The 27,375-nt window shown below is 38.7% G+C and overlaps 2 protein-coding genes across 2 annotated transcripts in view; one reads left to right on the top strand and one right to left on the bottom strand.

Annotated features, from left to right (window-relative positions):
• rpl24 (ribosomal protein L24) overlaps positions 1-27,375 on the top strand; it is a 730,678-nt gene that overhangs the window by 602,974 nt on the left and 100,329 nt on the right. The window lies entirely within an intron of this gene.
• ubac2 (UBA domain containing 2) overlaps positions 1-27,375 on the bottom strand; it is a 335,736-nt gene that overhangs the window by 308,021 nt on the left and 340 nt on the right. The window lies entirely within an intron of this gene.

Here is a 27,375-nt window from a genome sequence, read left to right as displayed (position 1 = left end):
TGTGAACCCATTGCTGGATACAATTATGCTGTGTGATTTTATAAGACACCTCAATATAACAAAAACAGCTGTGTGTATGGACTTGGGGAACAAGCCTGGTCAGGACAGTACCTCCCCCGGAACGCTAGATGGCGGCCCCCCTGGATTGCAGCTGTGCCTAGGACTCCCGCAGGGCATCATGGGAGTTGGAGTTTGGTGCAGCCCTGTTGGGATCCGTGGGTGCCACCTGGGGGTACTGTAGCTGCTATTCAGCCCTACACCCGGAAATGCTGCCAGAAATAGGTCATCAAGTGCCTAGAGTACTTCCGGGTGCGTTAGCCAGCAGTCCCTACTCCGAGAGCCAGAGTGGGGAGGAGGAAGATGAAGCTTGCCGGTGGGAGAGTGGAGGAGTAAGAAAGAGAAAAGGAGAAAGTGTTGTATTGTGCTTGAGACTGTGTTGTGTACTCGTGGGAACAGGGAAGACGTTCTCCACGAGGGAAGAAAAAGAAAATAAAAGCCCTGTGTGATTTGAACTTGTGTCCTACGTCTGTCTGTCAGGGCTGGCCTTTACACAGCCAAATATAAAAAAAACTCAGTATCATGAAATTTAAGACAATTCATGGGATGCAAAAACGGAATACACTAAAAGCTAAAACCTATGAAGCACTCAACACCTCAAGGAGATGGGGTGAACACAAAATAGCAATCTGGTTGACAAACTAGGCCCGAGCACCTGCTCCTTCTAAATTTATTGATAATCAAACATCTGCATCTACTATATAATAAAACTCTAAGGTCTATGTCTAAATGTCCAGTTCATCCACGCAAGCTGATGGGTCAGTTTATCTTTACTGATGCAATTGACGGTGCTGACATGGACCGTCTAAAGACAGCTTTAGATGGGAACTTAATTTGCATTTACTTGCATAAATATTTTTTTGCATATACTTACCTTAACCTGCCTTTTCCAAGTGTTTGCCCAGTTTATAAAAATGTCTTGGTGTCTCTAAATTGTATTTGTTGCATCTTCTACATTTCTAACATTATTTTATGTTGTCTACAAATGTCAGGCTGTCAAGAGTCTGCTGGTGAAACAGCATCATCAAGACAAAACAGTGCAGAAAGACATCCCAAGCTTAAAGGTGCTGAAACATCAGGTCAAACTGCCACCACAGGGAAATTATACCTGTTTTCCCTTGAGTCCTTACTGGCCACCTACAAACTGTTAAAACTGGCCCCCACAGCTTCTCCACCCTCACACTTAGCACCAGCTCCCCTTAGGACTATGTACTGAGCCCAGTTCTCTATGCCCTGTACACTTATGACTGTACATATAATTACTCTAGCAACACTATCATCAAGTTCGCTGATGACTCCACCATGGTATGTCTTATAACTGGTGATAATGAGCCAGCATACAGGAATGAGTTGCAGAAGCTGTCTGTGTGGTGCTCCAGGAGCAATCTCTCACTCAACATCCTCAAAAATAAAGAGATGGTCATTGACATGAGGAACAAAGCACAGCCAGACCCACTCTACATCAATGGGGACCTCGTTCAGAGGGTGACCTTCTTTAAGTTCTTTGGAACTTACATCTCTGAGGTCCTGTCCTGGACAGCAAACACTCTTGTCAGTGGTCAAAAAGTTCCAGTAGTGATTGCTTTTCCTGAGACTTCTCCCAGAAAGTGGAAACGGAGGGGTAGCTGCTGTTGACCTTCTACCGCTCAGCCATCGAGAGTGTTTTAGCATACTGTATTTCAACATGGAATGCTAGCTGTACAGCAGCAGGCAAGAAAGCTCTGCAGAGGGTTTTATCTATTACAGAAAAAATTATTGGTTGCTCTCTGCCCTCCCTGGAAGATATCTCCAGTGTCCAAAGCCTCCACAGATTCAGGAAAATCATTAATGACCCTTCCCATCCTGGTTACTCAATGATCATGTTACTGCCCTCCGGTAGGCATTACAAGAGGATTAAAATATAACAAAAAAGATTTGCAGATAGTTTTATCATTGGGCCATCAGAATTTTAAATTTTAAAAACTGTTATAATTTTTATTTCCAGTATGTACGTTGCCAATCCGCGAAAAAATTTAATGTAACGGCTACATTGTTGCAGGGTGAGTGGGACGCTACACGCAAAAACGAGTATAGGCAAAGTGTGCAGCTGCCAAATGCCAGTATTGTGTCAACTCGCCTGTCAACAACACATTGCAAAAATTCTTATTTTATCGCGCTCGTGCGTATTGTTTTCTAATATTGTGTTGCGGTATTTCGGAAAACAAGTAATTTTTTTCGTAAAATTTGGAACCCTACAAAATGGGGACAAAAAAAGTCAAACAGCAAAACCTTTTAACCTCCTTTAGTAGAGGCAAGGACAATATTTAGGAGAAAAATAGTGATGGTACCAAAAGTATGCCAAATACTAGTGCATCAAGTTTAGAAGAAACAAAGAAAAAGAAACATGTTGATACTTCAGAATGTGCAACACAAACCAAAAAGAGAAAAGGAAACTTTGTTAGGCATTATGATAAGGAATATTTAAAGCTTGGTTTCATTGTAGCCACTGGCTGTGAACTATCGCCACGGCCTTTGTGTGTAGTAAGTTCTGTCAAAGGACGCTATGAAACCTTCCAAACTTGCTTGTCATTTGCATTCAAAGGATAGAGATTTTACTGATAAGCCAATTGACTTTTTTTAAAGATTATGTGACCAGATGAAAATTTAGAAAAGTCAAATGAAAATAATGACGACTACTGATAAGTCGCTGCTTTAAGCATCTTATTTAGTTTCTCTTTGAATAGGTAAAACGAAAAAAACATTTAAGATTGGTGAGGAGTTAGTAAAGCCTTGTATCTTAGATGTCATACGAAAAATTTTGAGTCCTTAAAGCCACTAAAAAACTAGAGGCTATACCGCTTTCGGACACCATAATTCAGAGAATTGTTGATATGGCCATCAATATTGAAAAGCAAGTTGTAGAAGGGATAAAGAAATCCAAGATGTTTCGCGATTCAACTTGATGAATCAACTGACGTGAGTAACCATGCTAACCTACTTTGCTTCGTGAGGTAGAGTAAAGATGAAGACTTAAGGGAAGAACTTCTTTGTTGCCTTGATTTACCTGGATGGACCACTAGTTCAGAGATATTTAATGCTCCTGATGAGCATTTTCAAGCGCAGAGCTCAGACTGGAGCAAATGCATCGGAGTGTGTACGGATAGTGCATCACTCAGGAGTAGTTGCGAAAATGAAGTCGCACACCCAGAAGTTTTGTCTACTCACTGTATGATCCACCAGGAGCACTTAGCTGCAAGAAAGCTTTCTACTGAACTAAAACACTGTGATTAATGATGCGGTGAAGATCATTAATGAAATTCATAGTCAAGCTCTGAACTCCATGCTCTTCACAACACTGTGTGAGAGTATAGACTCACACCACCAACATCTCCTTCTCCATGCAGAAGTGAGGTGGTTATTGAGAGGAAGGGTTCTTGCATGCCTTTTCAAACTGAGGGAAGAAGTAAAGCAGTTTCTGCAAGAGCAAAAATCAGACCTAGTAGAGCTTATGTTAAATGAGGAATGGATGGCTAAGCTTGCATACTGTATTTATTTGCGTAAAAGTCAGGTCTTGAAACCCGAAAAATCGATTATAAAATCAGACCCCAAGTTATACTCCTTTCAAAAATGCGACACTTAAATTTTTTTTTTCTTCATCTTATTGCTTCCTCCAGCCTCGCACCAGTTTCTCAAACACATAGAATTTTATTGCAGCAGCGTGGTTACCAATTTCTTTCGTCACTTCAATGACTTTTAATTTAAAACCAGCTTCATACTGTATTTCTTCTGATCGAAAGCACCATCGTAGATAAGGGATGTTCTTACGATGAAGGTGTATGAGGGTGTGTGATACAAAAAAAACCACAAAACAGTGCAAATGTTGCTTTGGAATAAAAAAAAAAAGGCAGTGGGCTCCGTGGTTACCCTCTCAGGTGGGCGTTAGCATATCATAATCTCTTGGACAAATAGCATAAGTTTTCCGCATTTGACTTATGCAACCGACATTATAAAATACCGGAAATTATACTGTAAAATCAAGCCCTGACTTATCCGTGGTAGGACATAAATGCGAGTATATATGGTATATGGCAGACATATTTAGCCTTCTTAACAAATTTAATATTTCTCTTCAGGGATCTTGTACAAATATTTTTACACTGAGAAATAAAACAGATGCATTCAAAAAGAAGCTGGCTCTTTGGGATAGTTGCACACAAGAGGAAGATATAGAAATGTTTCCATTTTTAGAAGAATTTTTGATTGCTGCTGATGTCAACCAGAAAGTCATATTCAACAAAATAAGTCCAACATTTAAGGGCATTAGCTGAAAACTTTAATAATTATTTCCCTGAAAATGAGGATCCTCATAAAGGTAACCTCTGGATTAATAATCCCTTCTTGGAAGATATAAAATCATGCGCACTTGATCCTCGTGAAAAAGAAAAGCTGATCGAGTTGTCTTCTGATGTCATTCTAGTGTCCAGACATAAAATGCAATCATTGTCTCAATTTTGTATATCACTCGAAAAAGAATATCCATCTCCGAGTTATAAAGCTATCAAATTGTTGGTCATTTTTCCAACTTCCTATTTGTTTGAAAAGACTTTTTCAGCCTTGTCAGTACTAAAAACCAAACAGAGGAATCAAATGGATGTTAATGCAGTGCTTCGTCGCTCAGAAACAACGCTGCAGCCATGTACATCAAATTTTCTAACAAAGAAGCAGCAGCAGATGTCACACTAACTAAAAATTGTAATTTTATAACATTAGCTTTAAAATACTATCTATATTGGTTTTTATTTCTGCCTTAGCCATCAGCTGGTCCGTAAAATATTTCTGCTATTTTCGCCGGTCCACAGGTGTAAAAAGGCTGAAGAATGCTGATTTAGAGTATAGAAGACAGCTAAGAGTGTTCCCTGTATAACAATATCTAACTCTATTTTAAGCATAACATTAATGAATCAATCCAGTGTGCATCTAAAGTCTTTTGCCTATTAAATATGTAATCTAAATTTAAAAGATTGTGCTAAAGCCAGTAACTGCTAGCTTTACTGACAATCTTCTTTGCAGAACAATATCAAAGATATCCTATAAGTTAAAGAAAGTGAACTGGAAGGGTTTCAGCTCCCTCTCCCTGCAGCTATAAAATTATTTTAAGCAGGTTCAGTAATCTCATAACTAAGAAAGTTTGAAAACTGATGGAGAGATGGGAGGTTGGACGGTAAATGAGTATTTGTTTTTCTGACATTAAGACATTACTGATGGCAGCACGGTGGCTCACTGGTAATGCTGTCACTTTGCAGTAAGGAGACTGGGGTTCACCTCCCGGGTGTTTCCTGCCTACAGTTTGCATGTCATGTGGGTTTCTTCCAGGTGACCTGGTTTCCTTCCATGGTCCAAAGACATGCAGTTTATGCGAATTGGCACTGTTAAATTCCCCTTAGTGTGTGTGTGTGTTCACCCTGCGATTGACTGGGACAGCTCCAGCTTCCTCATGACCCTGGTCTAGATAAGTCAGTATGAAAATGGAGAGATGGACAGATGGAAGATATTATTGAAATCCCTCACATCCCATTAAATTCTGTGTGGATACAGAACATCAGATTGTAGCATTAATGTCCATCATATTGATTGTGCCTTTTTGTTTGAACAATACCTATATTAAATTATGGTCATACAGATTGACAATACACTATGATTTAACACATATTTAAATATTAAATGCATAGTGAGAACCACATTAACATAATACTCTTTTATAAACATTAGATAAAAATAATCAGGAATATCCAAAACACAATCAAAGTTGGATCAAGAAAATGACTGCATTAATACTATAGTGAGTCAGATTCAGGATGCATGTCATTTTTTCTGAAAATGAAAAAAAAAATCAAATTCTAACTACTGTGGTACCCAGCTGGGGTTCATGCCCGGCCGGGATGCCCAGGAGGACCGGAGGAGGACTTGTGCCTCCTCCAGAACACGAGGGGGCGTCCGCCCTGGTTGCTTTGGGGGCCACGGGTACAGAGCTTGGAAGCTCAACCCTGTAGGGGCCAGTGGTCACCGCCAGGGGCCACCCCGATGCCTTGGGAGCCCTGGACCTCTGCACTTCCGCCACACCCGGAAGTGCTGGGGGGGGAAGAGGATTGGGGACACCCAGAGGACTTCTGGATACACCGCCAGAGCTTCCGCCACACAGGGGTGTGGCTACAAAAGCTCCACAGGATGCACCTGGAGTCCATGCGGGGTGTATAAAAGGGGCCGCCTCCCTCCAGTCAATGGCAAGAGTCGGGTGGAAGTGGACGAAGCTTGGTGGAGAGGAGTGGAGGCGGACCAGAGACTGTGAGAAGGCATTGTGTTGTGGCCAAGGACTTGAGGGGTGATTGGTGCTGTGGCACTGGGTTTGTGCTCACCGTTATAAATAATTATGTATAATAAACGTGTGTTGAGTGAAACCATCGTGTCTACCTGTCTGTGTCCGGGCTGTTCCCCACACTACTTCCTCAGCAATGCTACCAGATCTAGTATGTACAAAAATATTTTTGATAAGGAAAATTTATGTTCCATTTGAGATTAAAACGTTCTTAAGTGCATAAACAACACAATATGTAGAATCAGAATGGATAGTTACAGTGTATCACCAAGTACAAGAAGAAAGCAGTAAATGTTTAAAATCTAAATTAAAATCACATCAAAAGCAATATGTAAAGAAAAAAAAAATAAATTACACTCAAGTATTTAGGTTAGCTTTTTCAAGCACCATATACAATGCAAATTCCCTGGCAAAGCACTTTGGAAAAGATCTATTGTCTTATTCTTCAAAGCTGGCTTTCACTAAAAACATAGCATTGGATAAACAATATAATAAAGTAAAGGGTAGTTAGTTAGAACATCATACTAGATGACAACTCCACGTGGCAGAAATCAGTAAGACAAAAAAAGAGCAGAAAGGTAACACATTTTTGTTACTTTGGGTTTTACACTCGTTTTTTTCAATTTGTTACTGCTACAAGAAACAAAGCTATTGCAAGATCTGTGATAAAGATCTTGCTTTGTATGTATGTGGCCTCCACAAGAAATCTCAATAAATACATGAAAGTTTCGACCATATTTGACTAGGGGACATGAAACTTCAGTGAATATGAGCAACTGATCATTATTACAGAGCAGCTCAAATACTTATTAGATGTACAACAAACAGGGCAGCTCAAATATTCAAATATTTTTTTAGTCTTGCAACACTGCTTCTATATATATATATATATATATATATATATATATATATATATATATATATATATATATGATCTGCCCTATAGTCATTTGATCAACTATGCACACATTACGGAATGCTCTTTGAAATATTTTGAGTAAAATCTTTGTAGACACACAGTGAGGACATCATTTGTTCACAGGGGTGGGCTCATTGTATTAAGTGCACATACGTGAAAATCTAATCTTTAAAAAATATACCTAAAATACAACGTTCTTGGGTTCTCTGTAATTTGATCATTAAAGATTTCTCTTACTAAACACTATTATGCATGCTGACTTTCATCAAATATTAGGCTGAAACATAAAAATTGCACTATTTTACTATATTGAAGACATCAACTATGTTTCTTTCTAATTATTTTAAAGTTCTGTTTAAAAATGCCCCTTTCATAAAGTGATATGTCATACAAAAAATATAGATCTCAAAATACACCCATTATTTTATAAAGACAGAGACAAATCTATTATGTGTTTTTTGTCAAAAAAGGTCAGATTTGCCCATCTACTATTAGGATTGTGTGACAATAAAATAATGTTATGTCCTGATATGTAAAACCACTGAACTGATCAGGGAGCATGAACATCACTAGACTGTACCCAGAAGCTTTGTTTAGAATCATAATCTTTCCAGTAAATTAAGTTCTCCAGTATAGTACAACGATGACATGAATCAAGTACAGCCTGCATTTCAAATTCCTCAGAACCATGTGCCAAAACACCAGGAGGGGATGCCATAGGGCAGGGGTCCCCAACCCCCGGTCCGTGGCCCACTACCGGGCTGCAGCCGTCTGACAGCTGGGCAGCGAGAAAACTGCCGGCAACGGAGACTCAATCAGACTTTTCAGAACGCTTCATGGGCGGGGCTTTGCAGCGGCGCAGAGACAGGAGAGAGAATATAACAACAAAGTATTTTGATGGTCCCGATAGTTTCCTCATATGACACGAGACTATAGAAATCTCGTTACTATGAAGTACATTCGGCAGATACTTTCATTACAACGAAGTGACTTTGAAATGCTTGAATGAATCATCCGCAGAGTAGTTAGATCTGTGGTCACAGCTCAGATGTGCACATTTGCACAACGATCCCCAAACAGAAACATTGTTTAAAAAAAAAAAAATAAAAAAAAAATTCTTTCTTCGAACTTTCCTCATACTGTTTTTTTTTTTTTGCTGTTTTTGTTTTCTGTGGTTTTCAGTGATACCTTTTGCTTATTGCTGGTCAACATCTGAAAAACATCCATTGGAATTTAACTCATTGTCACCCTCCTATAGAAACGGCAGACACGAAAAAACGATAACAGTGTTAATGTTTGTGATGTGCAATCTGTTGGAATGACAAATGCAATGCATATGTCTTTGTTATATGCAAAAAAAGAAAAATCTCGGGTTGCAAACGTATGCGAACTGCTTAATAACTTAATAATAATAGACATGTAATGTAAATTGTGTATAAAACTGCCCTACGAACCTGCCCCGAATCCTCAGAATCTCCCCCTCCCCCCTCCCCACCGGTCCCTGGAAAAATTTGCTTCTAGTAAAGTGGTCCTTGCTGTCAAAAAGGTTGGGGCCCACTGCCATAGTAAGGACTATAACTAACTGGCTTCAGACTAGACACTTGGAAAGTTAAATGTATCTTTAACTTAAGTGAACGGACAAAGTCAAACCATAAGACACAGAACCAAACTGTTTTCTAAGTACATAGAGGCCAATACAATGTAGTGCCACTTTGTGAGACAGAACCCTAAGGCTGGTATCATGTGCAGCAAGCCACACTCTCAACTCAACCCAAAAGACAGGATTATACCTTCTTTTATGATGTGTAATTTTTTTTGGCAGAGTCACCCAACTTTCTTGGGTTCTCCCACATCAGCTACCATTTATCTCTTAAGTCAGCAAGGTACTCGGCAACATTGGGAACAGTAAAGTAAGTGAAGTCCAGTACAGTCATCCCTCACCTATCGCGGGGGTTACGTTCCAGAGCCCCCCATGATAGGTGAAAATCCGCGAAGTAGCGACCTATATTTATTTTATTATTTATACATATTTTAAGGCTTTATAAACCCTTCCCACACTCTTATAAACCTTTCTCACTCTCTTGTTAGCCTTTCCCACACTCTTATAAACACTTCCTATGCTCTTAAACACTTTCTACATTCTTAAACACCACAGACCAACACTGCACACTGCGATCAGACGTTGATGTGTCTGCACTCGCTTTGTGCAGGGGGGCAGCTGAACTCACGCTGAGCAGAAATGGACTTTTTGCTGCTTCTGCCAAAATGCCTGCTTGTCGCTCTGCGCGTTCAGAAGGAGGAGGAGGAGTGGGGGTGTGTGAGGGCTGAACTCACGTTCACTCAAACCCTCCTCCCCGGAGGCGCAGTACGCTCCTGCCACTTCGCATTGTCAAGGGGGTGGGGAGCTGAATGAATGCTAAGGAGAAGTGGACTTTGTGCTGGCTTTGTGCTGCTTGTCGCTCTGCATGTCAATAATTTAAAAACCTGTACAGCACCTATTTTCCTGTCTCACTGTCTTGTCTTGCGTGAAGTTAAAATGTTTTATAATAGTGAGATGTTACTCATATCCTTAGCCCGACATCCACATATCATATGTGTTAACAAAGTGTGTTTTATAAGTTTACATGTGTTTAAAGCATGTGGGATGGGTATTTTAAGGCTTAAACTATAAAAATGTTTATTTATATGGTCTTTCTATATCGCGGATTTTCTCCTGTTGCTGATGGGTCTGGAACATAACTTCCACGATAGGCGGGCAATCACTTGTATTTAAAAACCCACAAAGTCGTGAATCCGCGAAAAGTGAACCGCGAAGTAGCGAGGGATTACTGTAAATGAGGCTTAAACATACACAAACATTCAAATGGTGACATTTCTAATGCTGAGTGATGCAACATATTTCTAGTGAATTCAGCCAGTGGTAATAAATCATTGCAACCCGAGAAAGTGGAATTAATGGTGAAATGAAGGTATTTTTCTAAATCCCCGTTCACTCATTAAGTTTGACCATTAGAATCAGGATGGTATCCTGAAATGAGATTAACTGTACACCCCAGATAAATCTCCAGACTGAGAGACAATTTGGAGACCACTGTTAAAATAATAATAGAAGGAAAGCAGTGTAGACAGATAATATGTTCAAGAAAAATATCAGCCAAAGTCTGAGCTGATGGTAGCTTTTTAGTGGAATAAACTGTGCACATTTTGAAAACCTATCCAACTACTACTACTTATGAACTCATTTGAAGGAGGGAGATACATGATAAAATTAATGGAAATAGCTTCTTATAGGCAATTTGGAACTAGAATAAGCTTTCAGTATGCAAATTAGATACTGCTGAGACAACATTTTTGCAACAAATTTCACAAGCATCAATATAATCATGTGTGTCTTTGTACAGTGGAACCTCGGGTGACGACCGTAATTCATTCCAAAACTCTGGTCGCAACCCAATTTGGTCGTGACCCGAAGTAATTTCCCCCATAGGATTGCATGTAAATACAATTAATCCCTTCCGGACCGTACGAACTGTATGCAAATTTTTTTTTTTTTAAGCACAAAAATAGTTAATTATACCATAGAATGCACAGTGTAACAGTAAACTAAATGTAAAAACATTGAATAACACTGAGAAAACCTTGAACAGAGAAAACTAACATTGCAAGAGTTCACGCTATAGCCTTACGAACCGCTCGCTGTAAACACTTTTTTTAAATGAGTTTTAAGCACAGGGAAAAAAAACGAACATTTGAAAAATCCATAATTTATACAAAATCTAACCATAAACAACCAAGAAAACTAACCTTGCATGAGTCGAGTTCTGGCATGAAGGAAGTGAGGAGGAACTGGGTGGAGAGGAGATTACAGTTTTGAGGTAAAGTCTGTGATGATGCGGGTTTGCTGCATGCTCCCATCTCGCTTCCGGGAGCCCTTAAACCCGTCATTGTCGGTAATGTTACCGATGAGCACGACAGTGAGGCACTACAATGGTGCAATCGGATGGTGCAAAAAGTTCTAAGTGCTTTTATTAAAATCAACAAAACAACAATCAAAAACAAAGTCCAAATTAAATAAAGTGCAGTGCTTTCAGAATCCTTCAATAAATAAATAATCCCATAAAAACAGAAGTGAAGTGGAGGTTAAAATCCAATAGAAAAAAGTCTTCATTAAATACAACGAGGTTAAAACAATGCTGGAAGCAGTCTCTTTAAAAACAAGCCCGCTGCCTTCTTGGCCTTACACGGCCAGCCGTCCTTCTGGTCATTCCAGGGGCCTCATGTATAAACGGTGCGTACGCACAAATATGTTATGTAAAACGTTTCCACGCTCAAATCGCGATGTACAAAACCCAAACTTGGCATAAAACCACGCACATTTCCACAGTAGCTCATACCCTGTCACACGCAAGTTCTCTGCTCGGTTTTGCAGTATGGCGGCACCCAGCGTCAAAGCAGTGTTACTGTTCCTGTGTGGTTGTCCTTTCTTTTTCAGATTCACATCCCTGACGTGGCTTTATAAATACACTGAAATTAACCGCATATTGTTTATTAGTTTAATGCATCTGATTGTAATTAACCTGTAACAATATAATTGTCCACAGAATGATCAAACTATTCCAAATACCATAACTGCTTTAGCATGGTTACTCTCACTGCACCTTCTTCTTCTTCTTCTTTCAGCTGCTCCCGTTAGGGGTTGCCACATCTGATCATCTTTTTCCATATTACTCTCACTGCACCACTTGGGAGTATTTATATCACTGTATCTGAGTGTGAATCGCAGCTGTACAGCAGCTGATAGGAAAGAGAATTATCGGTATATAGCATCAAGCACACTCTGCCTCAGCCATTCGCTATTTGAACTGCTCTCATCCGACAAATGCTTCATTGTCTTTCCTGTACTGACCTTGCGGTTCACAAACAGTTTCATCCCAAGAACTCTAAACGCACTCAATCAGTCCATCAAGTGCTCCTTGTAGAACTGTTTGTACTTATAAGTACAATTACTTCACTGTAAACTTGTGATACAGTTATAATATTGCACAACCTGAGCCACTTTATAAAGCACGTATTTACATATGATGATGATATTATTTTTAAGATGATATGCAGCAAAATATGTTTATTATACAGATAAAACTTTAACTTTAACTACATGGTGTCGCAGCGCTTAGTGAGGAGCTAGAGCTTCGTTTACGGATTGTTCCTGCCTCGCGCTATATTCTTGCTGTGGCTGGTGCGACACTGGAAGGATAGATGGATAGAATAATTAAACATGTTCTACGAAGATATTTCAATGTTCCTTAAAAGTTTTGAAGAATCGGCGTTCTAAGCTTACAGATGGCTTAACGTCTATTACAGAGCTGACTGTGTGGCGATTGGGTATTTGGAGAAAGAAAAGTAATTGGGGGTTTGTACGTTTGAAAGAGACAGTACTTCTGTAATAAAGTATTTCATCGAAGGTCGCGCCTGGCGCAGCAAGCATCTTGCATGAGACATGAACAATCACTGCGCCATTGTGTTCCCATGTTTAATAACATGCTTTAACTCCTATCATCATGAAAATGATATCACGTATACTTCTCAGTATTTTAATTATTCAGAGCACTGTAATATTACGAATGTAATGGATTCTGTGTCTTGTAGGAGGAAGAGAAAGCCCGGAAGCAAGAAGTGATTCACCCACATAGAAGATCAAATACAATACAAAGCATTTAATGTGCTACTTTAGTTATGATGGGATTTGAGAAACTAGTAAATTAAACGATTTTAAGATGAAGTTTATTTTGTCATTAAAGTAGAACATCATAAACTATGTGATTAAAGTGGAAATTTCGAGATTAAAGTTGACATTTCATGTTTTTTTCCCCACTGTGTGCCTATTTTTTTTGTCTGTACCCTAATAAGCTTTCATATGACACTCAGACGGTGGGCCACGACTCGCCTTTTCACGTCAAATTTGATATCTGACAATTTCTTTTTAATTTCAGGCAATGTGCGACTTTGTGAACTTGAGCTTTCAAGTTTCTCCAACACGCTATGTCACTCGATCAACTTCCTTTTGTTGTTTATACCACTGTTTAAATCAACAAATAGTACGTTTTTCTTTGCCTCCACTTGGTATTCACTGAAATTCTTCTATTTTCCCTCATACTTTTGCCATTGTCTTTTCACAAAAGGCTGATCTTAAGGGCTATTTATATTGATTTGCATATTCAAAGAAGCGTAATTCTGGGAGGAGTTGGGGCGGGACAGCAGGCGCGTGCACGTGCGTTAATTTTCACGTTGACCGCGATTTATGTAGTGGAAGAACGTGGAAGCTGGCGTTCGCACAGATTTCTGAATCTGGATTTTTTTGTGCATAAGCACATTTCCGTTTTGGGCTTACATCATGTTATAGTGTGAATTCTACACACGGCGTTATGCATGAGGCCCCAGCTGCAGCGACCGCTTCCTTCTGCCCTACCGAGTGTCGGCCAAACACCCCTGCTTGGGCTCACTGTCCAGCTGCCTGCCTACGAGTACGCATTCACTTGCTCACACCGGTTCTTTCCACACTGCTTTCTGCTTACTTCCTCACTCCGCAACCTCCGTCTTTCTTTTCTTTTTCCTCCCTTTAGCCGCCTTGCACTTCTATTTATAAAGAGGACGTAGCAGCTGCAGCGCAGAAATTATTTATTTAAAACTGGCCGCTTGACGTGAGCTGTGGACCCGCTATACCACAACGTCCCTCTGCACGATGCGGTCCAGATCTAATTATGCAAATCCAGATCGTTGGGGATGATTCCCGTTCGACATGAAGACGATTCTTCATGTCGTTAGTTCGCACACTTCTCTTACTTAGTAAGCACTTCTCGATGGTCCGGGATTTTCCGAGTGATTTTCTATGTAATAAACTTAATAAGCTATAGCATAATGACAATTGCATAATTAGATCTGGACCACCCTATACTGTACAGGGAGGGACTGAACACGTGCGTAAATCACTGGTACGTACGAACCGGAAGGGAAACGAAATAGAGCACAAAGAGTTCACAGCGAATGCACATGGGAGAGACTGAACACGTGTGGAAATCATCGCCGCGTATGAACTGGAATGGAAACTGGCTTGTTCATCACCCGAGTGTGTGGTTGTGAACAGATGCAAAAGTTTGGCGAACTTTTTGGTTGTAACCCGATTTGTACGTGTTCAGAGACGTTCATGACCCGAGGCTCCACTGTACATGTTTTTTCCACTAAAAATACTTTTTTAAGATTTATCAAAGACTAGCAAAATACCCGCGCTTCGCAGCGGAGAAGTAGTGTGTTAAAGAGGCTATGAAAAAGTAAAGGAAACATTTTAAAAATAACGTAACATGATTGTGAATGTAATTGTGTTGTCATTGTTATGAGTGTTGCTGTCATATATATATACATATACACATATACACACACATATACACACATATACAGATATATTATATATACATATACACATATATTTTTTATATATATATTTTTTATATATATATATATATATATATATATATATATATATATATATATATATACACATACATACATACATATACACACATAGATGCACTTACAATAACATAGAAATCAATATAAACAACATTAACATCATTATCATATGAGAATATGAAGTAATATATAAGAAGCACATTTCATATAAATATAAATTATTAAACAGTAAAATCTTCTTCAATAATTTGCTACTGTGGCTTTTCGTTGGTCTGTCCAGGATTTTAAATCACATGTAGCTTGCAAACCGTTTCACGTATTGACTTGAAATGTGGTACACATATAATACGTCACGTCTGCTATCCGCTTTATGGGTGATGAATGTATTACTCTTTTTATGTTTATTTTATTTTAGAATCAACTCCTATCTGCGCACACCAGGGCGGCCGTGGGCAGATGCGTATGGTGTATTCACTCCATGTTATCGTGCATTGCGCTGTCACTGGTATTTTCATAAAAGAATTTGAACAATATATAAGAAGCGTATAAATTATTAAACAGTAAAACATTAACATTTAAGAAGTAAAGTTACATTGAGTACTACTGCAGTGCCTTCGGGTATACCTCATTTTTTCTTTGCCCATTACATGCTTAAATGTATACATTTTTTTGGTGTACCTACCCGAGAACACGCGACATATAACCGACCGTGGGAGAAGCCTGGATTTTAAACACGCGTTGAGTTCATCTGCTGGTCTCCCTCGTGGAATAACTGGTAATGTTTGAGTAAAATCTACAGCGAGTAAAACGACATTACCTCCTTTTTTTTTTTTACGATCTCTGAGATCTTGCTTTTTTCGGTTCAAGGCTTCATAAGCTGTTTTATGTTCAATGTTGTACTTAATAAGTACTAATTATCCCAAACCATCATCTTTGAATGTTGCAAGACTTTCGCCTTGTATGTAGATCGGGGTAATTACATTCATTGCATTCCTAGTCTGAATCACAATGTGATTGTATGGGTGGTTACCTGGCACTGTAGGGTTGCCACCCGTCCTTTAAAATATGGAATCGTGCCGCGTTTGAGAATGAAATTGCGCGTCCCGTTTTGAATCAATACTGGACGGGATTTATCCCGTATTTTTTTTATCATTTTTTTTTTTAAAGCAGCGTCTCATGCAAATCATCCCACACGCATTTTATGAAGATGCCTCCTTTCCTACTTTTGATTGGGTAATACTTGATGTCATCGTTAGTTTGATTGGTGTTTTTAACTGTCCAGTGAGGAGGGCGTGTCTTTTAAGTACAGTCTGCAAAGTGTTGGCACTGAGATGTGGCGTCAGCGCCATACTTGAAGCCCCTAACGTTGCGGTCAGCAAGTCGGCTAACATCCGCCATGTGCCGTCTTTCAGTTGCGAGAAGCAGATCATAGAATGGTTGAAACTGTTGCTCCTTTTTTTTTTGTACGATCTCTGAGATGTTGCTTTTTTCGGTTCAAGGCTTCATAAGCTCTTTTATGTTCCATGGTGTACTTAATAAGTACTAATTATCCCAAACCATCATCTTTGAATGTTGCAAGACTTTCGCCTTGTATGTAGATCGGGGTAATTACATTCATTGCATTCCTAGTCTGAATCACAATGTGATTGTATGGGTGGTTACGTGGCACTGTAGGGTTGCCACCCGTCCTTTAAAATACGGAATCGTGCCGCGTTTGAGAATGAAATTGCGCGTCCCGTTTTGAATCAATACTGGACGGGATTTATCCCGTATTTTTTTTATCATTTTTTTTTTAAAGCAGCGTCTCATGCAAATCATCCCACACGCATTTTATGAAGATGCCTCCTTTCCTAGTTTTGATTGGGTAATACTTGATGTCATCGTTAGTTTGATTGGTGTTTTTAACTGTCCAGTGAGGAGGGCGTGTCTTTTAAGTACAGTCTGCAAAGTGTTGGCACTGAGATGTGGCGTCAGCGCCATACTTGAAGCCCCTAACGTTGCGGTCAGCAAGTCGGCTAACATCCGCCATGTGCCGTCTTTCAGTTGCGAGAAGCAGATCATAGAATGGTTGAAACTGTTGCCCCTAACGTTGCGCCACGGCGTGTGGTTCGTTTATACCTCGTGTCTTCTCATTAAACTTTTATCTCGCGAATATGTTATTGCAATCCGCAGCGGGAGCGTTTCTATAAACTTAATTTAAACTTACGTTTTACACCGTGCTTTGTTTCCCTTATGAACATGCTTGTATGCTTAACTCGCTCCGTTCTCAATTGTTTAATAAATTTTTTGCTCTTCGCTGTTTGCGGCTGTTCCTCCATTTCCTCCTACTTCGTTCTTTTATCTCGCGAATATGTTATTGCAATCCTTAACGGGAGCGTTTCAATAAACTGATTGAAAATAGTTTTGCATTTACCTTTTTAGTAAAAGGCGAGCTTTTAAGCCTGAGAAATCACCCCGTAAATGCACACGTTTATTGGACATGTGTTAATATGTATGGTTACACAGTATTAAAAGACAGTGAACAACGTCAGTTACCTTTGTTCCCGCGTTTGATAAAAGGTGAGCTTTTAAGCCTGAGAAATCACCCCGTAAATGCACACGTTTAATTGCACGTGTTAATATGTATGCTTACACAGTATTAAAAGACAGTCAAAAATTAACGTCATTTACCTTCGTTCCCGCGTGTGACTCGTGCTGTAAATCTCTTCCTTGTTTTTAGTTCACGTGATTACGTAAGAGGTGTGATGACGTGATACGTGACTCCGCCTCCTCCATTACAGTGTATGGACAAAAAATATGTTCCAGTTATGACCATTACGCTTTGAATTTCGAAATGAAACCTGCCTAACTTTTGTAAGTAAGCTGTAAGGAATGAGCCTGCCAAATTTCAGCCTTCCACCTACACGGGAAATTGGAGAATTAGTGATGAGTCAGTCAGTGAGTGAGTGAGTGAGTCAGTCAGTGAGGACTTTGCCTTTTATTATTATAGATTAGTAATGTCCAAACATAGTAGATGCATGAGCCCACATAAACGTATTCTTACTCAACTCTGTGGGATCATGCAGGAACATAATTCTGCAGGAACATATCTTTTTTTTCTTAAGGAATCTTATCTGGATTAGGGGCTCTGTTCTGAGACAACTTAATCAGCTCATCTAAATCATCTAAAGCCATGGTCAAAGTAATCCCTAATATCTTCTCAGGAGGTAATATGGGTTCAGGGGTTTGTTGATACCTCATCTTGCTTGCAATGTCTGGATTAAACATCTGCCCTGCCTTGATAAGAAACTGTAAGATTAAAATTACTATAAAACCATGCCCATCTAGTCTGACTGGCATTGTATAAATCATAAATGGAAAAGTGGCTCCCTCAAGCCAAAGTCTTCACTCCTCCAAAGCCAGTTTTATTGTTAAAGGTTCTTGGTAGCCCACATAGTAATCCAGACACTAACTTTCTTTGAAAACAATGCACAGGAATCATTATATGTCTGAGACAGTTTAGCACCAATCCCTATACTAAACTTATCAAGACCTACTAAGAACTCTAAGTTAGGATCCAAATTTTGTATTATTGGTACATTAGTAAATAAAGACTAAAGATTCTCAAAGGCCTCTCAAGCATCTTGGGTACAAATGAACCTCCAATGATTCTTCCTTTTTATTGATGTAACAGGACATTAAGATGGCTAAAGTTCTTAATGAAGAGGCAATAATAATTAGTAAATCCTGCAAATCTTTTCTACCCGTTTCCAATTCAAAACAGTTGTTATCTCAGATAGATTTATCGCCTACCCTTTTTGAGTAATCTAGTATCCAAATAAACCAAACTTTATCCTAATTGAATTCACACTTGTCAAATCTGACCAACCAGTGATATTCTCTTGTCATAAAATCTCTTTCACATGTTGGACATATGTATCCAGAACTCTGAAAAAGTTAACTATGAAATCAATATAATCATTCACCAATGACTGATAAATCACTGGTGCATTGGTTAACCCATAGGGCATGACCTGGTATTTAAAACAGCCATTGGAGAGTTAAAAGTTGTTTTTCATTAATCACTTTCATTGATCCTGATTAAATATAATTTGGAAAGAATAGTGAACCCTGTGACTTGATTTAATAATAAATCTATAAGAGGGATAGGGTACTTATTTTTCACTGTTATTTTATTTAATCCACAATGATTGATACATGGTCTTAACCCTCCATCCATTTTTTCCACACAAAGAAAAAAACAGCTTCTATAGAACTGTTAGAAAGTGTAATAATAACCATACTCTAGATTCTCTTGAATATATATCTCTCCAAAGCTTCACTCTTAGAAAACATTCTGGAGACACAGTAATCACCTCGCAACACAACAACGCCTCACAACCTACAAAACAGAAATGATGTCAATCATATTTTCCCTGCAAAATGCTTCTTTGAAAACTCTGGAAAAAATGCTTGAAAAATGCCCAAAAAACCTTGATATAAAAATGTCAAAAGCGTTCTCTCATTTTCAGTTAAGGTTAGCTCACAACACAATACCCTGTCATATTTTTCAATCACAAAAAATCAACTGTAGCATTTCACCTCCCCATTGTTGCAACTGAATCATTAAAGTATGATCATACCTTATAAACCAATATATGATGTAAGGTAAAAAAAGAAATCTAGGACTGAGTCTGTACCTTTAAAACTCAGTATTGTACTGAGATACATTTTACTACAGGATATTCAGTAACTTATCTACACAGAACTCACCCATACATCTTTAGCCAGTCCCAAATCAGTATCACAATACAAAAAGGATTTTGCACATTTTTCACAATTTAAAATACAATAAAACTAAACTTAAGGGTGCATTCCGTCATTATGGTGATAATACCAGAGTTGCAGTAAAAACACCAGGGGCCTCATTTATAAACCTACCATACACACAAAATAAGACATGATATGTGTATACACAACTTCCCACGCAAATGTTGGGTTTAATAAAAGAAAATTTGATTGGGAATGTTCGTATATTTACGGCAACTCTGACCCATATGTACACAACATCCAGCCATCCATCCATTTTCCAACCCGCTGAATCCGAACACAGGGTCACGGGGGTCTGCTGGAGCCAATCCCAGCCAACACAGGGCACAAGGCAGGAACCAATCCCGGGCAGGGTGCCAACCCCACCGCAGGACACACACAAACACACCAAGCACACACTAGGGCCAATTTAGAATCGCCAATCCACCTAACCTGCATGTCTTTGGACTGTGGGAGGAAACCGGAGCGCCCGGAGGAAACCCACGCAGACACAGGGAGAACATGCAAACTCCACGCAGGGAGGACCCGGGAAGCGAACCCAGGTCCCCAGGTATCCCAACTGCAAGGCAGCAGCGCTACCCACTGCGCCACCGAGGAATTTAATATTCATGGAAAAAAACAGCACTAAGGAAAAAAGTGCACACCTACACAAAAACATTGAAAAAAACAGAGAAGCGGCTATTAAAATTACTTCAACAGAGATATAATAAGCAAAAGTTAAAAGCTTAAATATGGGTTTATGGTACACCATCCTGCCAACTACTATGGCCATTTAAATAATAATAATTCTTTACATTTATGTAGTGCTTTTCTCACTACTCAAAGTGCTTTACGTAGTGAGTGAGGAGCCACCACTAATGTGCAGCATCCACCTCAGTGATGCAATAGCAGCCATTTTGTGCCAGTATCCTCATCACACATTACCTATTAGGTGGTGTAGGGGTGAGAGATAGTTAGCCAATTAGAGACAATGCATGACAATGGATAACTGGCATGCCAGAATAACTAGGCCGTTGTGGGCAATTTAGCCAGGACATCGTATACACCCCACCCTTTACAAAGAACACAGCACACTGTCACCATTACTGCATTGGGGCATTGGAATCCACATTCAGACCACAGGGTAAGTGCCCCCTGCTGCACTCACCAACACTACTTCCAGGAGAAACCCTAGCTTTTCCTGGTTGGTCTTCCACCCAAGTACTGGCCGGGCCCAAACATGCTTAGCTATAGGTGGATGACCTGTTCTGAAGTGCATGTGATACGGCTGCTGGCCAATAAATAAGTGCAAACGTGATTAAAATAAAACGAGCAAAAAAATTAGCTTCATTGCATTTATAGCTCCCAAAGTATACAATCGCAATGCTTAACTTGTGCAGAAAAACTAGAACATTTTTCCAAAGTAAAAGAAGCCAGTTTCAGATCAGATGCTCAGTCATACAGTCAATCTAACAGCTTATTTTTATTGACTGTAAAAGGAAACTGGAGACATCAAATTAGATATTTGGTTCAACAGAAAAAGCATCCCTTTGGGAAATAAACTGTTCATTTAATAACATTTGACAGCTAAAATTAAAGGTGCTGTATATAAATCAAGCAATTGGGACAAGCCACTTAAAAAATGTATGTTAACTTTGTCTAGTCAGTATTTTTTCTTACCTAGTTAATTTAGAATTATTACACAAAATTCAAAGTTCAATACTTAATAGTATGCTTTTAACTTCAGCCTCATTTCCCCCTCAGGTTTTGGCTAATAATAAAGGATGTTTTTTAAGGGTAACAACTTTCCATAATGATAATACAGAGTGTTTCAATCAGATGGCAGGAAAGGTACAAACAGGAAGGACCACTCATCCAAGTAGGACAAACTCACTCACAAACTTACATAACCTACACCCTACACATCTCTGGTATGTTACAGATGACAATAGTACCTAAAAAAAACAAAGATAAGGAGAACCTGAACACTTGAAGTAAAGAGTGTCCATGCCAGGATTTAAATCTTGAGCTCTGTGGAATCAGAATCATCAGCTGTAACCATTTTAAAATCATGCCACCTAGCATTTCCAAGCTATAGGAGAGAAGCACAGAGGCAGTGGTTGGAGGAAAAAAAAAACCTCATACATTGATACCAGAATTATATCTGTCCTATGAGTATGCTCAACAGCAACACCACCTTGGATGTTTGCCAATACAGTTTTATCTGTGCACTGTTAGAACATCCAGGGAGCAGCTAGTAGTCAAGCTGAACAAGTTTTAGAGAAATGTTAAATAATCCAAGCACCTATGATCCTGAATTTTAGCTTAATGCAATTTCTTCATCTACTGTATATGTTACCTTCAAGCCTATGGAAATGCTTGCCTGGAAATACTTGCTATGCTGATTTGGGTTTCACTTACTAGTAAATTTTCCTTTTAATGATCTAAGCATTGCACAACTATGGAACAGTGGTTAGTACTGCTTGCCTCACACCTCTAAAAGACTGTTTTTAAATAAGGATCAATCACTGTCTGTATGTAGTACTGTCACAGATTGTGTAGGTTTAACTCCAAGTACTCCAGAATTCTTTACAGATCTGTAGGATTTTAGGTTGAATATCAACTAAGCTGGATCAGTGCAAGAATGACCTGGAATGGGCCAGTCCCAAGTCCAGGTTTGATTCCTACGTAGTACATGGTGCTCCTGGATACACTTCAGCTCCTATCAATTATAAATTTGGCTTAAACAGATTTAAGCAATGGATGGACAGAAGGTCCAACAAGTGCTCTATATTCTGTCAAATGAATTGTGGTATTCTGAGGAACTACTGTCATCTACTGATTTTATTACTTTAAAATGTTTCTCATTGTTTTCAAAAATACTTATTCTAATCATAGGTTACGTAGGCTAGAACCTACCCCATTAGCATTCAGAGCAAAATTAGAAACAGTTTCTAAAGAGGCACCAGATGGAATATTCATACTTTGTCTCAGTTAAAACTCAGAGTTAAAGAATATGTTCAGTATTTTCATGTTGAAGTTATTTCCTCACAATCAAGATATTTACAGGTCAAATCCCATTATAGTGAATTCCGATGTAATGAAAATTTCAGAATAACAAATGCTTTTTGTAGGCCCAGACAAACATTCATACAACATGATGTTTAATGGATTTCATTATAATGAAATGTACATTTCTTTATAACAAATGTTTTTTCAACCAAAAATGACCACAAATACTTAAATACTTGCCAAAAACACTTAATGCAGCGTCTATACTTTCACCAAGTCTCAGGGACCCCGCAACAGGTTGTCTCTTCCTTGTTAGACCAAAAGAAAATGACAGTCAGTTGTGAAATTTCTGGTCTCAGCAAGGCTCTGTCATAGTGTATGTGTGACATCATACAGGAGCATGGGTAATTGTGTTATGTGCGGATACTGTACTGTTCAAGTGTCAGCGCTTCTCAAAATTTTCTTTGCAATGAACAAAAAAAGTGATAAACTGCGTTAGTTTACTTTGAAAAAAGTTAAATCTAAACTCTCATTTTCAAATAAAATACTTTTTGCAGTTTAAGAAGCACTGTTTTTTATACAGGTATTGTCAAGCTTGGGTCACAGAGTTGCACAAGAGACAGGAAGTTTAGTCCAGGTTTCCAAGGAAAATACAGGTACTTTATTACTGTATAGAGAAGGCAGGTACAATCTCAAGACTTCATTCAGAATAGGAGCTGTTACTTCAGTATCCAGGCACACAAAATAGGAGCTGCAACACAGGGGCAATCGTCCTGCTTTAGCTTTCATCTCCAGATTAGAAGAACACTAGCAGCTTGAAATCACCGCTGTGGCAAACTATGAGAGTGTGAGGAAGAGCAGGTGAAAGCCCGGTGTTAAATGTTCTGAACATTGTGCTACAAGCATGTTACACAGTAAGCCTGGTTCTGCAGAGGACAACCAATTGTTTTGCTCTTGGTTTACTGTTTACCAGACTCAGCAGAACAGCTACACAGCTGTCCTTGCATCGCTGCCATCAGAGATGGTGAATCATCAGCGACCAAGTCACAATAGTATACATATTTTCCCTATATTAATTATGATGAAATTCCCATTATAACAAAGTATTTTTATGGACTCATGAATTTCATTACAATCGAATTCCACCTGTATTAATTTGACACATAAAATTGTGTTCTAAAGGAAAGTTTGTTTTTTTTTTCTCTCTATTATAAAAAAATCCTGTAGAGAAACAGTGCGGCTATGATACGTGATCTTCACGTTAAGATCACGGAAGACACTTAAAAGACCCGCGAGACTTGAGAGATTGGCCACGGAGCGTCTTGCGGGGACTTTAAACATGAGACTTTGTGCCAAGAGATTGACCCAGGACCATCTCGCAATGACGTAGAACATGAGATTTTTGCAAGACACAACCTATTTACAAATAAATAAGAGCAAGGGCAGCCAGCAACACACTCACTCGTGTTTTGGCTTTGAGCACACACAGATCCAGGGCTCTCAGCATATATAAAGTGTATAAGGACAATATGTTATAAATGAAATGTAGACGACAAAGCGAAGAAGAAAACAGCGCGGAGAAAACAGACTCAAAAGCATTGGAGAGACAAAAAAGAAAAAGAATAATCTAGGTGCAAATTCAGAAAATAAGGAAAGTAATTATCAGCCCGGAACAAGTGGAATTGAAGAAAAAAAAAAAAAGCACATCCAATCCGGACGTTGGCGCTATAGACATGCAGAGCAGGTTAGAGATTATGAAAGCAGTGGAATTTGAAAGGCTCAAAAAAAAAAAAAAAAACCAGTTGGCACGATACTCATGTGGAGAAAGTTAAAGAATATGAAAGTAGGAAAATTAGAAAGTATAAAAAAAAGAAAGTAAAGATTGCAGGAGTGCAAACAAACGGAAATTATTACTCGAAAAAGGGAAAATAATCACCACGGACCAGGTGTCATTAAAAAAAAAGCAGGATAAAGCGAGGTCAGAAATAAAAGACAGAGTAGAAAACAAAGTAAAACGTCATAAAAAGGTTAAAAAACAAGGGCGCCAAACACATGCATAGCAGGTTAGAGATAATGAAAACTGGAATTCAAAAGACTCAAAAAAAACATAGGCGCGAAACACATGCAGACCAAGATAAAGAATATGAAAGCAGAAAAAAACGACAGTGTCAAAAAAAAAGAAAGTAAACATCGCATTAGCGCAAAGAAAGAGAAATTATTACTTGGAGAAATAACGAAAAGGCGAATAGAGATCGAATATATGGACATAGGTGATATGTCAGAAATATGTAAATATTGTAAGGCTTTGAAGTTTAAGTCAAGAGAATTTCAAAAACGGAGTTTACCTCACATGTATTTATTGGTTACTTTGCAAAAAAAAATTATTAACTGCTGATGATGTACATCGTTTTGTCTGTGCTGAAATTCCAAACAGAGAAAGCTACCCTGAATTATGGTACAAAGTCATTAAACCATGTCTCACTGACCTCATTAAAAAGATTCAGCACATTGGGACTCGAAAGATTCCAAATATTGTTTTTAGAGAAGTTCTGAAATAAAAGTGAAACTAATTAAATAGCAACAATTCAAAGAAAAAAAAAATCTTAAAAGTGTGTACCCGGAAAAACAAAAACAGGGGTTGGCGAGCGAAGCGAGCAGAGGGAGAAGCCCCCTAGTTTTTTATACATTTGAAAAATACCTTATCTGTTCTTGCACCTTGCAATGGAGCTAAAGGGTACAGAGGTCCATAGCTGAATAAAATAGTCTTAAAATTTACCAAACAAGTCCATATTTCAAGTCAAGAATGTTATCAATTATTGATCAGTGTCTTGAAACAATAGCATATCCATATTGTTTAAAGTAAAACACTGAATTAGTATAAGCTACCCTAATTCAAGATGTGTAATTATTTACTTCATGAAGTACACTGGATCTTTGGGGGCTCAAGAGTACATAGCAAACAAGAATAGCTGCATCACATATTTGAATTATTGTAATTGAAATTTGTCATGTTTCAATCTCTGATAGAGGTCCAAAGACTGCTAGATCTCCAGTAAAGGATCAGAAACTAAAAAATAACATCATTCTTATCCATAATCACTGACCATGAAGCAGTCTAAAATGTTCTCCCACATGCTAATGTTTGAAATGTATCAATTTCAACCTTCCTAGGATTAGGACCATGGGCATGGGGATTTATGTAGCAGAAGAACGTGGAAGTTGGCGTATGCATAGATTCATGCATCTGGATTTTTTTGTGCGTACGCCATGTTTTAGTGTGAATTCTATGCACGGCATTATGCATGAGGCCCCTGATCCTTGACCTACTTGTGTTAAAAATCCTCCTAATACAGTGACATAGGCAGAGAAAACACTGCCGTCTGCTACAGGGTTCACCCTCTGACGGCACAGCTTTTGTGTACTCTATGAAGAAATGCATAAGTTCTTCAAATACTGTAAGATGTCAATTTCGAGTTTTGATTGCCTGCTGCATCCTCCATTATTATCATTTTTATTTTGTTGATAATGAATCATGGGACACATCCAGTCCTTCAGAACATTAAATGAACGACATGTAAATGCAACAAAGTCATTTTCTTCGTGCTCATCTGGATTGTGACAGAAATTGACGGCAAGAAAAAGCTGCCATCTGAACGCGCATCCGACAGAACGAAAGTGGGGAAAGCCCGTGTGGACAGTCTGATATGCTACATTAAGCAGAAAAATGCTCGGCGATCAATCTGCGCTCACCTGATACTACAGATAGCAGAAAAATGCTCAGTTCGGACATGTGTGTGGACAGTGCCTAAACTATACTGCCACTTTGCATGAATCTCACTCTGTAGGCTATGTAAAATAACACTCAGCTTAGGAAAAAATAACCACATGATTTGAGGGTGCATGTGTCTGATATTACAAGACATGGCAGACAGAATTGCAAAAGCAGGCTTATAAGCACTCCACCCATATCAGCAGCAGTGAGCTGAGAAGCAAACAAAAAATGTATTCAGACCGAAAGAAAATAAACTCAAAGAATCTGTAATAAAAGTAATTATTTCTGGTTTCCTTTAATTTTTTAATTTTTTCCTTTAACAAAGATGCCTCATAAACGCGGAGGGCAAATTTTGTTAAATTCAAAACTTTGCTGCTTCAAAGTGTCTCTACTTTTTCAAGTTTCAAGTCTGTTTCATTCACCTGTGAACCCTGGTACTCTTTAGCACCATTGTAAGCTGCAAGAACAGACAAGGAATTTTTTTTTATTTATTTTAAAAATTATTTACTTTATAACAATTTTATGTGGCAAACTAATACAGGGATTGTGAGGATAGATCCTCGACTTGAAAAATACAGAAACTATCCTTTAATCTTGGAGATACTGTTGGAAAACTCAAGGAGACACAGCTGATCATGCATACTACGCAGGATGGTTGGGCGGGCTGGTACTGAAAGCCCGTCTCCGGCTATTACCACTGCCATCCAATTTAAAAATGAGATTTAAAAACTGAGACATTTGGAAACTGGCTGGACCGGAAATAATTATTTTCACGTTCTCCTTCTGAGTGACTAATCTCTCACATTTGTCCGGTATTTGAAAGAGATACAGAAAAGCTCACTGTTTTCCAGTCTTGATTGCCTGTATGTACAGTAATTGTTTTACTTTCTGTGGAACTAGTTAGCCTACTATTATTACATTTTGTCCCCGTGTTCAAATTCGTGTCACATAATTCGTCGCAACTCTGAGTGTTAAGTCTGGGATTTTTTTTAACGAGCACTGCACTGCTTG

This window comes from Erpetoichthys calabaricus, chromosome 4, assembly GCF_900747795.2.
Source record: "Erpetoichthys calabaricus chromosome 4, fErpCal1.3, whole genome shotgun sequence".
Taxonomy (NCBI): domain Eukaryota; kingdom Metazoa; phylum Chordata; class Cladistia; order Polypteriformes; family Polypteridae; genus Erpetoichthys; species Erpetoichthys calabaricus.
Note: the sequence above shows the minus strand (reverse complement) of the source record. Positions and strands in the feature narration are given on the sequence as shown.